Raw genomic sequence first — 11681 nt, forward strand, 5'->3', positions numbered from 1 at the left:
AAACCTCGTTTCAACTACTACAACATTACCCAAAGATATTAAGTTTATTTTACACTTAAATTTTGACGCTTATTTTTATTCTTAATTAATCAAACCACATAATTAAGCAATTAAGCACAAAACACATAATACTCAAATAATACACTCTTATTATTTCAAAACGGGTTACAAAGGTTAACCTAGACTGTTATATTGCTAAAAATGCCAAGCCCGGAAACACAGACGTTACAGTTTATAAGCCAAGAAAACAGTGGGAGGCAAATTGATCTTGAAGAGCTTCAAGAGTCAAGCGGTGAAGGAACCTCAAACCCTAGCAATCAACCTGAGGAGGAAACTCCTGTTGATGAGTCCGTACCTCTGAGGCGTTCCATAAGAGTTAGGAATCCACCTGAGCGTTACTATGGTTTTCATATTACTGCGGAAGGTGATGCATTTATCAATGATAGTACACTGGTAAATTTGGATGAGCCTAACTGCTTTAAGGAAGCCATGGCAAGCCCTGAGTCCGCCAAATGTAAAGAGGCCATGGACAACGAGATTCAGTCCATGTATGAAATCAAGTTTGGAACTTGGTTGACAATGTACCGGGTCGTAATACGGTCGAGTGCAAATGGATCTTCAAGAAGAAGACCGACATGGATGGGAATGTACACACTTGTAAAGCGCGACTGGATGTAAAGGGCTTTACTCAAACTCCGGGAGTTGACTATGATGAGACCTTCTCACCTGTAGTGAAGATTAAGTCTATTATGGTTTTGCTAGCCATAGCTGCATTTCATGATTATGAAATATGGCAAATGGATGTCAAAACCGCTTTCTTTAATGGAAAGTTGTTTTAGGATGTTTAGATGAGTCAGTCAGAGGGTTTTGTCGATGCAAAGCACCCTAATAGAGTGTGTAAGCTTGAGAAATCCATCTATGGATTGAAACAAGCATCTCGCAGATGGAATCTTTGTTTCGATGAGAAAGTCAAAGAGTTAGGTTTTTTCAAAGAGAGAAGATGAGTCCTGTGTATATGTTAAGGCTAGTGGGAGTATAGTTAGCTTTTTGGTACTGTATGTGGATGACGTACTACTCATAGGAAATGACATCCCAACCTTGCAGGAGGTTAAATCCTGGCTTGGGAAGTGTTTCGCTATGAAGGACCTTGGAGAAGCTGCATATATCCTAGTGATAAGGATTTTGAGAGAAAGGAGTAAGAGACTAATTGGACTTAGTCAAAGTACCTACTTGGATAAGGTGCTGAAGAGGTTCAACATGCAGGATTCCAAGAATGGTGACTTACCAATCCAGTGTAACGCCAAATTGAGTAAGACTCAGAACCCGAGTACAGAGGCTGAGATAGCTGAGATGAGTAAAGTATTGTATGCTTCCGCTGTATGCTCAATCATGTATGTTATAACTTGTACTCGCCCTGATGTGGCCTTTGCTTTGAGCATGGTCAGCAGATATCAAGGGAATCACTGGACTGCGGTGAAGAATATTCTCAAGTACCTACGAAGGACTATGAACCGGGTCCTTAACCTTGGTGGGAGTGATGACTTGAGAGTAGTGGGGTATAGTGGTGTTGGTTTCCAGACTGATAGAGATAACTTCCACTCTCAGTCAGGCTAGGTCTTTACTCTAAATGGAGGAGCAATTACTTGGAAGAGTTCCAAGAAAGAAACAATAGTTGATTCAACTTGCGAATCAGAGTACATAGCAGCAAGCGAGGCATCAAAGGAGGCTATATGGCTAAAGAACTTCATTAGATACCTTAGAGTTGTACCAGCTATTAAGGAGCCTATGGAGATTTTCTGTGACAATGAGGGTGCAATTGCCTTAGCTAAGGAACCAAGGGATCACGACAGATCCAGGCACATCGACAGAAAATACCACTTCATTAGACATCAGATAGAAGAAGGACTCCTCGTGGTAAAGAGGGTATCATCGGATGAGAACCCAACAGATCCCCTCACGAAGGGACTATGTAAGGTTAAGCATTTGAAACATGCGAGGCGCATCGGGCTGAAGGATGATATAGTTTTACAGATTAGATAGTTATTTCTGAAACTTGTAAAATGTAAATTGACATTTGATGATTAAATAAAAGTTGTTGTTTATTTATAAGTAAGGTGTTGCTATCTTGTGTCAATTATTTACTATTGTTTCAATTTTGCATGTTTTGACTTCCAGAATAATTACTTTATTCAAACTCTCCACAGTCAGTCATATGTTGGAAGTATATATGAATCAAAACTGTCATGAATTGGGCTTGTAGATGTCTAAGATGTTAGACATAGCAAAAGCTGCTAAACATTCATGAGTGCTCATAAGTTCTGAGTATTGGACTCAACCCACGCTCACTTGTATCACTTCATGGAATTTATCTCGAGTGATCGTGAGACGGTAACATCATATAAGTCTTCAAACCTAGAAATATGAGTTGTTGATTTTGATTTGGTTGTGCATTGATTGTACGAAAACGCATCGGTAACTCGATGTTATAAAACGTGCTTTTGTGTATGATTCAACAAATAGTTAGTACAAGCATATGAGTCGAAGTTTATATGTTCCTTCTAGTCCTTGGAGGATTAGAATTTGGGCCCCTCGATGATTTTGTTTTGACCTATGTACCGGGCCCGGTCAGAACCAAATTGATGTGTTCATTTTAGTTCTATGTCAAACAAATCGAAAATCGGGAAACAAACTACTGTACAATAAGTACGACATTTTTCCATGTATTTGTCCGGCTGATATCTAGAACAGAGGATTATATGATCACTTATCTTAAATTGCGCATCATCATCTTAGTTCTGCAAGACTTTGAAAGAGCTACGATTGCTGGTCGGTTCCTAAAGTCATACATGTAACTATAGTTATTAGACTTATCCAAGTGGGAGACTATTGGATAAGGTGTCTAAGTCCATAACTATATTTAGTATGTACTTGAACCGGTTTGGCATGGTCCATTTGGATTGCATGGCATCTCAACAACTGGATAGACACAATGAGAAAAAGGACACTTACGATTTGTTAATATATTATAAGTTATAATATATTAATATGAAATCATATTATTTAATTAGTACTGATCAACTATTAATTTGGAATTAATTTTGTGATAAAAAAGAGACTAATTAAATATGTGAGGATTGATCATGTAAATCTTTCATTCTTGTATGGTGGGCTTATGGTTCATGATTCACTAGATTGGGCTAGGACTCATTGGGTACTCCATGGATGCTCCATGGAGGTTAAAACCCATGGATCATGGGGAAATGAAAAGCCATGCACATTTAGGGTTTACATGGTGTAACCCTACATGTGACACACCATATAAAGAACCTCACATGGAGTAAAATCGTCACTAAGACTAAAAGGGAGAGGGCTAGCCGATTTTGTGATCAAGTGTTCTTCTCTCAAGTTATTCCAAGAGTTGTGTTGTTGTGTGAAACATTTGAGGCATCACATTTGGGGTGCTAGGCTCACAAGGTAGTAAGGAATCCAAGCTACAAGAAAGGTATGTCATTCTACTAGTTTTATATTACAAGTACCCCATGCCATGCTAGTTAGGATAAAAACCTTGGAAAAATCAAATTTGCATGAATATTAGATGAAAAACCCTCACTTTCGTATTTATGAAAGACCCAAAATTTCATACTTGACAATATAGTTACTCCAAAACATGCTACATGCATAACCATAAAAACAATATTTTACATTGATAAAGAGATTACAAACTACTGGATACAAACCGACTGTAACGACCCGTCTCTGGTATGTTGTTTCCATGTTATTTATTTAGAAGTTTTCTAGAGGGACTCGGCGAGTCTATAGCCCGAATCGTCGAGTAGAGACGGGATTTCGAGCACGTGTAAGTTGGTGACTCGACGAGTCCATATTCGGGACTCAGCGAGTCCGCCTGCCAAGAAGAAACCCTAAATCCCCGGGTTTGCTCACTATTTAAGCAATGTTATGTGCCCCAACTCGCCTCCTTCACCCTCAGAGAGCTTGTGAGAAACCCTAAATCATTCCTTGTGTGATTAAAGTGTTTTTATGTGGATTCTTGAAGAATTGAAGAGGAGAAAGAAGAAAGGAACCAAAAGAGGAAGTGTAGAGCAGAGATCCAAGGCCAAGTCAGAGATCATTGAGGTGTGTCTCGGAATTATTCTGTTTTATGCTTAAAATCTCCATTAGAACACCTCTAAGGCTAGTTTAATGTATTTTCCAAGCTTTAGTTGTATGGATGCCTTGTTGGGTCGAGATATCCCCAGATCTGTTCATTTAGGAGTTTTAGAGCCCGGATCTATTGCCTTTTTCGAAGTTGTCTTGCATGAGAACCCTAGATCTAGCCTTATTATTCCTTTTGAGCCTTTTAATCTTCATGGATGCTTATGGGCACATAAAGATAGAATCTTTACGTGTTAATCGAGCATAAGAAGCCCAGATCTACAAGTTATATGCGTTGGATTCAAGCAGAATCGAGTTTTTAGTAACTGCATGCATGCGACTCGGCGAGTCGTTCTTCGGAATCGGTGAGTCGAGCCGCGATTCCTCGATTTTTCCCCTTTTGAGTGATTCCGAGTGGGGACCAGTGAGTAGTAGAATGGACTCAGTGAACCGGAGGTCTGACTCAATAATGGAGGGACTCGACGAGTTGTTCATACAACTCGGCAAGTCCAAGGCAATCTTCATAGATTCAAGAAAAACTCGTCGAGTTGTTCATACAACTCGGCGAGTCGGATGCAGATAGTCTGAGTTCTAGAATCGAAAGGGAACTCATCGAGTTGATGCCATACTCGACGAGTAGCAGCGAGCAGGGTTGAAAAGTGAGAGTAGGGACTCGGCGAGTTGACGGCCCAACTCGGCGAGTCAGGTCAACTGTAAGTTGACTTTGACCGAGAGAGTTGACTTTAGCCAGGGGTAAAAGAGTCATTTTACCCCAAAGCGGTTATTAGTATTTGATTGAGTGTGTTTGTGGAATTGTAGCCGGGGAGATACCGGAGCAGCATCAGATAGCTTCCAGGGCCTTACACTCAGCAGCCAGTTCATGAGGTGAGTTTTCTTCCAGTAGGAACGGGTCTAAGGCCACAATGCCGGCCCATTTAGCTAGCAGTAGTTTCCGGACCTCGATCCGATGCAGTAGTTAGTATGTTTGACGCCTTCGTGGCTCAGACAGGTTTGTGTGTTATGTGTTCTGGGTTATGGCCTGAAGCAGTATGTAGTATGTTTTGTTGAGTTAGTTGATATGTTATACTATGCTATGTTCAGTAGTTCCGGACTTCTGTCCGATGCAGTCAGTTCCGGACTTCGGTCCGATGCAGTTAGTTCCGGATTTCGGTCCGATGCAGGAGGCAAGGCCTCAGTAGTTCCGGACTTCGGTCCGATGCAGAGGGCAAGGCCCTGGTTAGTTCCGGACTTCGGTCCGATGCAGAGGGCAAGGCCCTGGTTAGTTCCGGACTTCGGTCCGATGTAGTTTCTGGACTTCAGTCCGATGCAGAGGGCAAGGCCCTGGTTAGTTCCGGACTTCGGTCCGTTGCAGTTTCCGGACTTCGGTCCGATGCAGTGGGCAAGCCCCAGTAGTTGTTATATGTTTGTATGGTATGTGGTAATTTGGGGGAGCTCACTAAGCTTCGTGCTTACAGTTTCAGTTTTGGTTTCAGGTGCTTCCGCAAGTAATGGGAAGAGCTCGGGATGATGGCATCGCACACACCACAGCTTCAGTTTTGTCCTGGGAGTTGATTCAGTTTCTTCGATATGTTTTTATACAGTTGTGATACAGTTTTTCTCACAGTGTTTTATTATGGTTTTGAGATACGCTACGTATGATTTTATTATGTTATACTCAGTTTTATGATCTTTGTTATATTTAAAAATGAAATTTTCGGGTCGTATTTTTGGGATGTTTCACCGACTATTTTAAAGTGTTATATATTACATAACTTCCCAGGATTCTATAGTTTTATACATATGGGAGTGCAAAGTACAATAGTTTCAAACTAGTTTTAAGCTTCTATCAATACAATAGTTCAAACTATTCAAAAAAATCTTCTACCAGTATATAACTATACTGGATGCTTATCTCCTGCAATTTGTTAAACATTGAGAGGGTAAGCGGTGACGCCTAGTGAGTTCAATGATAGATACAATATAACGTTATGCTATATATATACTTCAATATGGTAGAATCAAAGAGGAACAAGGAACAACAAGGGTATATGTGAATCATGTGACAAACTTTCCATAACAATCATTGATTTGATTCAAGGATATACAATCAATGAGACATAACAATTTCCATAATTGATATACATCAATAAAGATTTGGCCCAAATGGCACAAAAAAACATACAACTTCGGATTTAACATTTTGGTAGATTTCAGGCTTATATCCCTGTCTAACCTTCTACCAATACCATAGAATAGAAATCATTCTCTTACGGAGACATGTTCTACATGGCCAGAGGCTACATATAAGTACCAACGTGAATCTAAGTCCTTTCACTGATCACATGGTCAAAGGTATTGTTTTGCTATTTAAAATAGCGAATAAAAATAACACGGGAAAATAACCCGGAGTAATAACACTAGAAAGCACGTAACACATGTAACACATAACATACAATTATTTATATATATTAAACTCACCGTGAAATAACCGGGGCTAAAATATTAATTTGGGCAGCACTTCGGCTCTAAATATCACTTTCTTCGTTGAAAACCAGGAGTTTTCTTGATAACCGGGCTCTGCGAAGGTAGAGCTTCAAAACCGAAAAGATAAATTTTTCCGGGCCTCTCGGGAGTCTCGGGGCGTGTTTCGAGCTTTGGAATCAGTACCGAGGCTTCGGGGGAAGTCTGAATAGTAAAAATATCAAAAAGGGGGGGTGAAAGTGGCAATTTTCCAAAATTACCCGAGAAGTCTCGCATGGATGCTATTTATAGGAGAGGAGGTCTGAAGGCTCGGATCCGAGGCAATGAGAAGAGGGCAGGTGGTTGCGAGGCTCGGACCAGCTGGCTGCGTCGGCGAGGTTCGGATGCGAGGAGGCTACGTGCTGGCTTCGGATTGGGCCAGCACCTCGGACACGAAGCAACAGTTGTGAGGCGCGTCAGCAGTTCATTGGACCGCACCCTTGGTCGAATCAGCATGCGACACGCGAGTCGGGCACGAGGCAGGCATGCGAGAATCACGTGACCAGCTCCAATCCATGCGAATTTCCTCGAAAATTGTGCCAAATTTTTCTAAAATTCATAACTTTCACAAACGAGCTCCGTTTTTGACATTCTTTATATGCACGTGTAGGTAAAATTACGCTCTACAACTTTCATTTAGACTTCGTCGGCTAATTTTGAATTTAATTTTTATATTATTATTTTTAACAGACCGGGACAGGAAAATCCGTTAAAAATTCATAACTTCTTCATCTGATCTCCGTTTTCGTTAGACTTTTTACCGTTGTACTACCAATGATGAGACCTTCAATTCTCGTTTTGGTTGTGTCGGCTAAAAATCAATCGATCTAAAATTCGAGTTTTTAGCTGTCTACTACTAAGCAGAAACTTCGAAAAATCATAACTTCCTCATATGAAGTCAGATTTTGGCGTTCTTTTTATCGAACTTCTCGGTTTAACGAATACTACAACCTTCATTTAGATTACTAAGTCTAAAAAGTAGTTTATCAAAAACTCACTTTTTACGTCATTCGGCGCCGTACCGGTTTTGTCGTGAATCTTCGATTGATCATAACTTCTTCGTTATAACTCGGATTTTGATGAGGTTTTCGCCTAAATGTTTCTAAGGAGATTATCTACAAATTTAAATAATAAAATTTTACTTATTCCACTAATAGAGACTGACTCATAACCAACATATATTCCCAACCTTCTTTGAGGACCCATTTTTGTCCTTTGTGGTGGTGCAATGGGGACATATATTGCACACCCAAAAATTCTCAAATGGGATATATTTGGCTCTTGACCAAAAGCAAGTTGTAGGGGAGAATATACATGATATGAACTTGGTCTCATGCGTATCAATGATCCAGCATGTAAGATTGCATGGCCCCAAACATAAATGGAAGTTTGGTTCTTATTATCAATGGGCTAGCTATTAGATGGAGACGTTTAATCAGTGATTCGGCTAAACCATTTTATGTGTGTACATGAGCAACTGGATGCTCAACGACAATTCCTATAGACATACAATAGTCAGTAAATGCTTATGAAGTAAATTCACCATCATTATCAAGTCTCACTCATTTGATAGTATAATTAGGGAAATGTGCCCTTAATTTAATAATTTGGGCAAGAAACTTTGCAAATGCCACGTTACAATTTGATAATAGGAAAACATGAGACCATTTGCTGGATGTATCTATTAGGACCATAAAGTATCTAAATGGTCCAGTTGGTGGATGAATTGGTCCATATATATCACCTTGAATTCTTTCTAGAAATATAGGTGACTCCATTTCAACTTTCATTGGAGAATGTTTTATAATTAACTTTCCAAGGGAACAAGATGTGCATGGTCTTATGCTAGTGGACCGAGGGAACTTCTGGTCCTTCAATGGGTACCCATGCGTATTCTCAATTATCCTTCGTAACATTGTTAATCCTGGGTGGCCTAACCTATCATGCCATAAACTGAATGTCCTAGGATTACAATGTTTTCCTTTGACTACCATATTTAATTCAATCATATGTATATATGTATAATGCAAACCAGAATCAAGTGTTGGTAGTTTTTCAAGCACACTATTTTTGTCTATAATACATATATTTTTTTCAATGGTCACAGTTTTTGTGTCATATCCTTTGAAATATATGTCATTGAAATTGAGTAAGTTTCTATTAGACTCTAGAGAAAATAAGGCATTTTCTATACAAAACTTCGTACCATTTGGTAATATAAATCAAGCGTTTCCATTCCCCTCTCTCAAGTCTGCAGGACCTGATATTCTATGTATGACTGTTTATGTTGGCACTAATTTTGAAAAATATTTCTTTGATTTCAAAATAGTATGTGTACTACCACTATCTGCTATGCAAAAATCTCCAACCTTTTCTTGGTGTTGTGCTCCAGTTGGACTCATATTAAACTTCACATATGAAAGAAATAATAAGCCAATAAACATAATCACAATAATTATTATAAAGAAACTTCATTTATTGTAGGAAAGACATTACATGAAAAACAAAGGAAGGAAAAACAGGTTTACAAGAACAATAACATAAATTTTTAGTTTATGTATTCCATGTCATTATAGAAATCAGCAACAATTAGCGGAGTGCATTCAAGATTATCAATGAGGTTTGCTTTTTTTCCTTTTCCTTTAATGGAATCTCGATAAAGTTTACAAAGATGTGTAGGTGTACGACAGGTCCTTGACATATGGCCTGTGCTACTACATCTATAACATGAACCATCGAATTTTTGTGATGTCCCAGCATCATGCCTTGCTACTTTGGCCTTTTCTTGTGTATGGATATTGTTTCTTTGTAAAGATTGATAATTATTTCTTTTCTGGCCACGACCACAATTATTACCTTATCCGCGACCAAAATTATCGTTCTGATTTTGGCTTTGGTATCAAGTAAAATAGCCACGGCCTCGTCCTCAACCACGGCCACATCCTCATCTACGTGTATTGTTTCGATAACCATCAGTATTTGTAGCATTTGCTTCAGGAAGTGCTACTGATCTCGTTGGACGAGATTCATGGTTTTTCATCAAGAGCTCATTGTTTTGCTCTGCAACAAGTAGGCATGTATTCAATTCAGAATATTTTGTGAACTTTTGCAACCGATGTTGTTGCATCAAGGTAATGTTTGTTGCATGAAATGTGGAGTACGTTTTCTCCAACATATCTTCATCAGTAACTTTTGTCCACAATACTTGAGTTGTGAACATATTCTGAACAAAACTGAGTTGTATTCATTTACTTTCTTGAAGTCTTGAAACCTCAGTGTTCTCTATTCATCTCTAACATTTGGAAGTATAACTTCCTTTTGATGATCAAATCTTTCTTTCAAGAGATTCCAGAGAACACTTGGATAAGTAATATCAATATATTCAAATCTCAACATTTCATCAATATGCTTACGAAGGAAAACTTGTGTTTTCGCATTGTTGTGTGCCAAGCAATTATTAAATTCATGCATAGCATTTGAGATTCCCATGGACTCAAGATGCATTTTTACATTTATCATCCATGACACATAGTTCTTCCCACTAACTTCAAGTGTTGCAAACTTGAGCTTTGCAATGTTGGACATTTTGTAACTATAAATTCAAACAAAATAACAAGATGAAAATTAAAATCCATTTATTTCAATATGTATTGCACAACAGAAGCAGGAGAAGAATCATCACATACAAGACTAAGAAATGATAAAATAAATCAGGATAAAATACATCCGACGTGAGATTGAAAAATAGGAAGCTAAGTGCTATAGTCATTATAGTTGCGAGAATTACAACCGAAGGAATCATTTTGATCTTGATAACCTTGAAAAGTGAGATAATTTACTCCTTTTTTTTTGTAGAAAGAAATATGATAGTGATGTTATTTATAGTAGAAAAATAGTCGTTGTTTTTGCTGTTTATAACTGTTGCATATATAGTTGTTATTGTTGTTGTTTTTGCTGTTTATAACTGTTGCATATATATATATATATATATATATATATATATATATATATATATATATATATGTGTGTGTGTGTGTGTGTATGTATGTATGTATGTATATGTATTTTATAAATCCTTCAATAAGACCTTTAATTAGTACACAATTTTACTTGGTATAATTTTATTAATTAGAAACATAAATAAATATTAGTAAATGTTTACATAAAATTGTAAAGAATATCTAAAATATAAATAAATAAACATTGACATGTATAAATAAATGTTAGTATATATAAATAAAAGTTAGTTGCATAATTTAAATATTAATATGTATAAATAAAAGTTAGTTGCATAAAGTAAATGTTAGTATAAGAAATAAAAATCATTAGTAGTCCATAATGTCCATAATAAATAAGTTTTATTAATTTATTAGTATTTTTTTAATGTGATTGAGGTTTTTATAATTAATAATGTTTTTTTATTAATTTATTAGTATTTTTGTTTTTAATATGATAGGTGCGATTTTCACTTGTTTAATAACATTGATTAGAGCTTGCATACTCATAACGTGTAGTAAATTTGATGTAATTAAGACTAAAACTAACAAAATTAAACTAAAACATTATAAAGTAAAGAATGAGATTTGAGAGAATTCTTGAACACTTAAAAGATTGTATTTAAGATGGAGTGTTTATTTCTTTCACATTTGATGGGTATTTATACTACATATCATCCTATTTTTACATCATCAAAATAAAAATTAAGTAATTAATAAAAACTATTTGAATGGCAAAAAATATTCATCCATATGTTATGTCTAACTCAATGATTTTATAATAATTTTCAAATACTGTGTTCATATGGGGTTTTTACTTTTTATTTTTGAAGAAAATATGGTTATTTAAAAAAATAGTGTTTGCGAAATATGGTCATCGGGTTAATATACATAGATTTAAACATTACTTTCCTTATAGCTTAAGAAATATATATTTTAAAATATAAATAATATAATTTGATTTATATAAAAGATATACCAAAATAGTACAAAAATCAAATTTGTGGGGCAGAA

Source organism: Lactuca serriola, chromosome 3, assembly GCF_051521515.1.
Source record: "Lactuca serriola cultivar US96UC23 chromosome 3, Lser_US96UC23_V15, whole genome shotgun sequence".
Classification (NCBI taxonomy): Eukaryota; Viridiplantae; Streptophyta; class Magnoliopsida; order Asterales; family Asteraceae; genus Lactuca; species Lactuca serriola.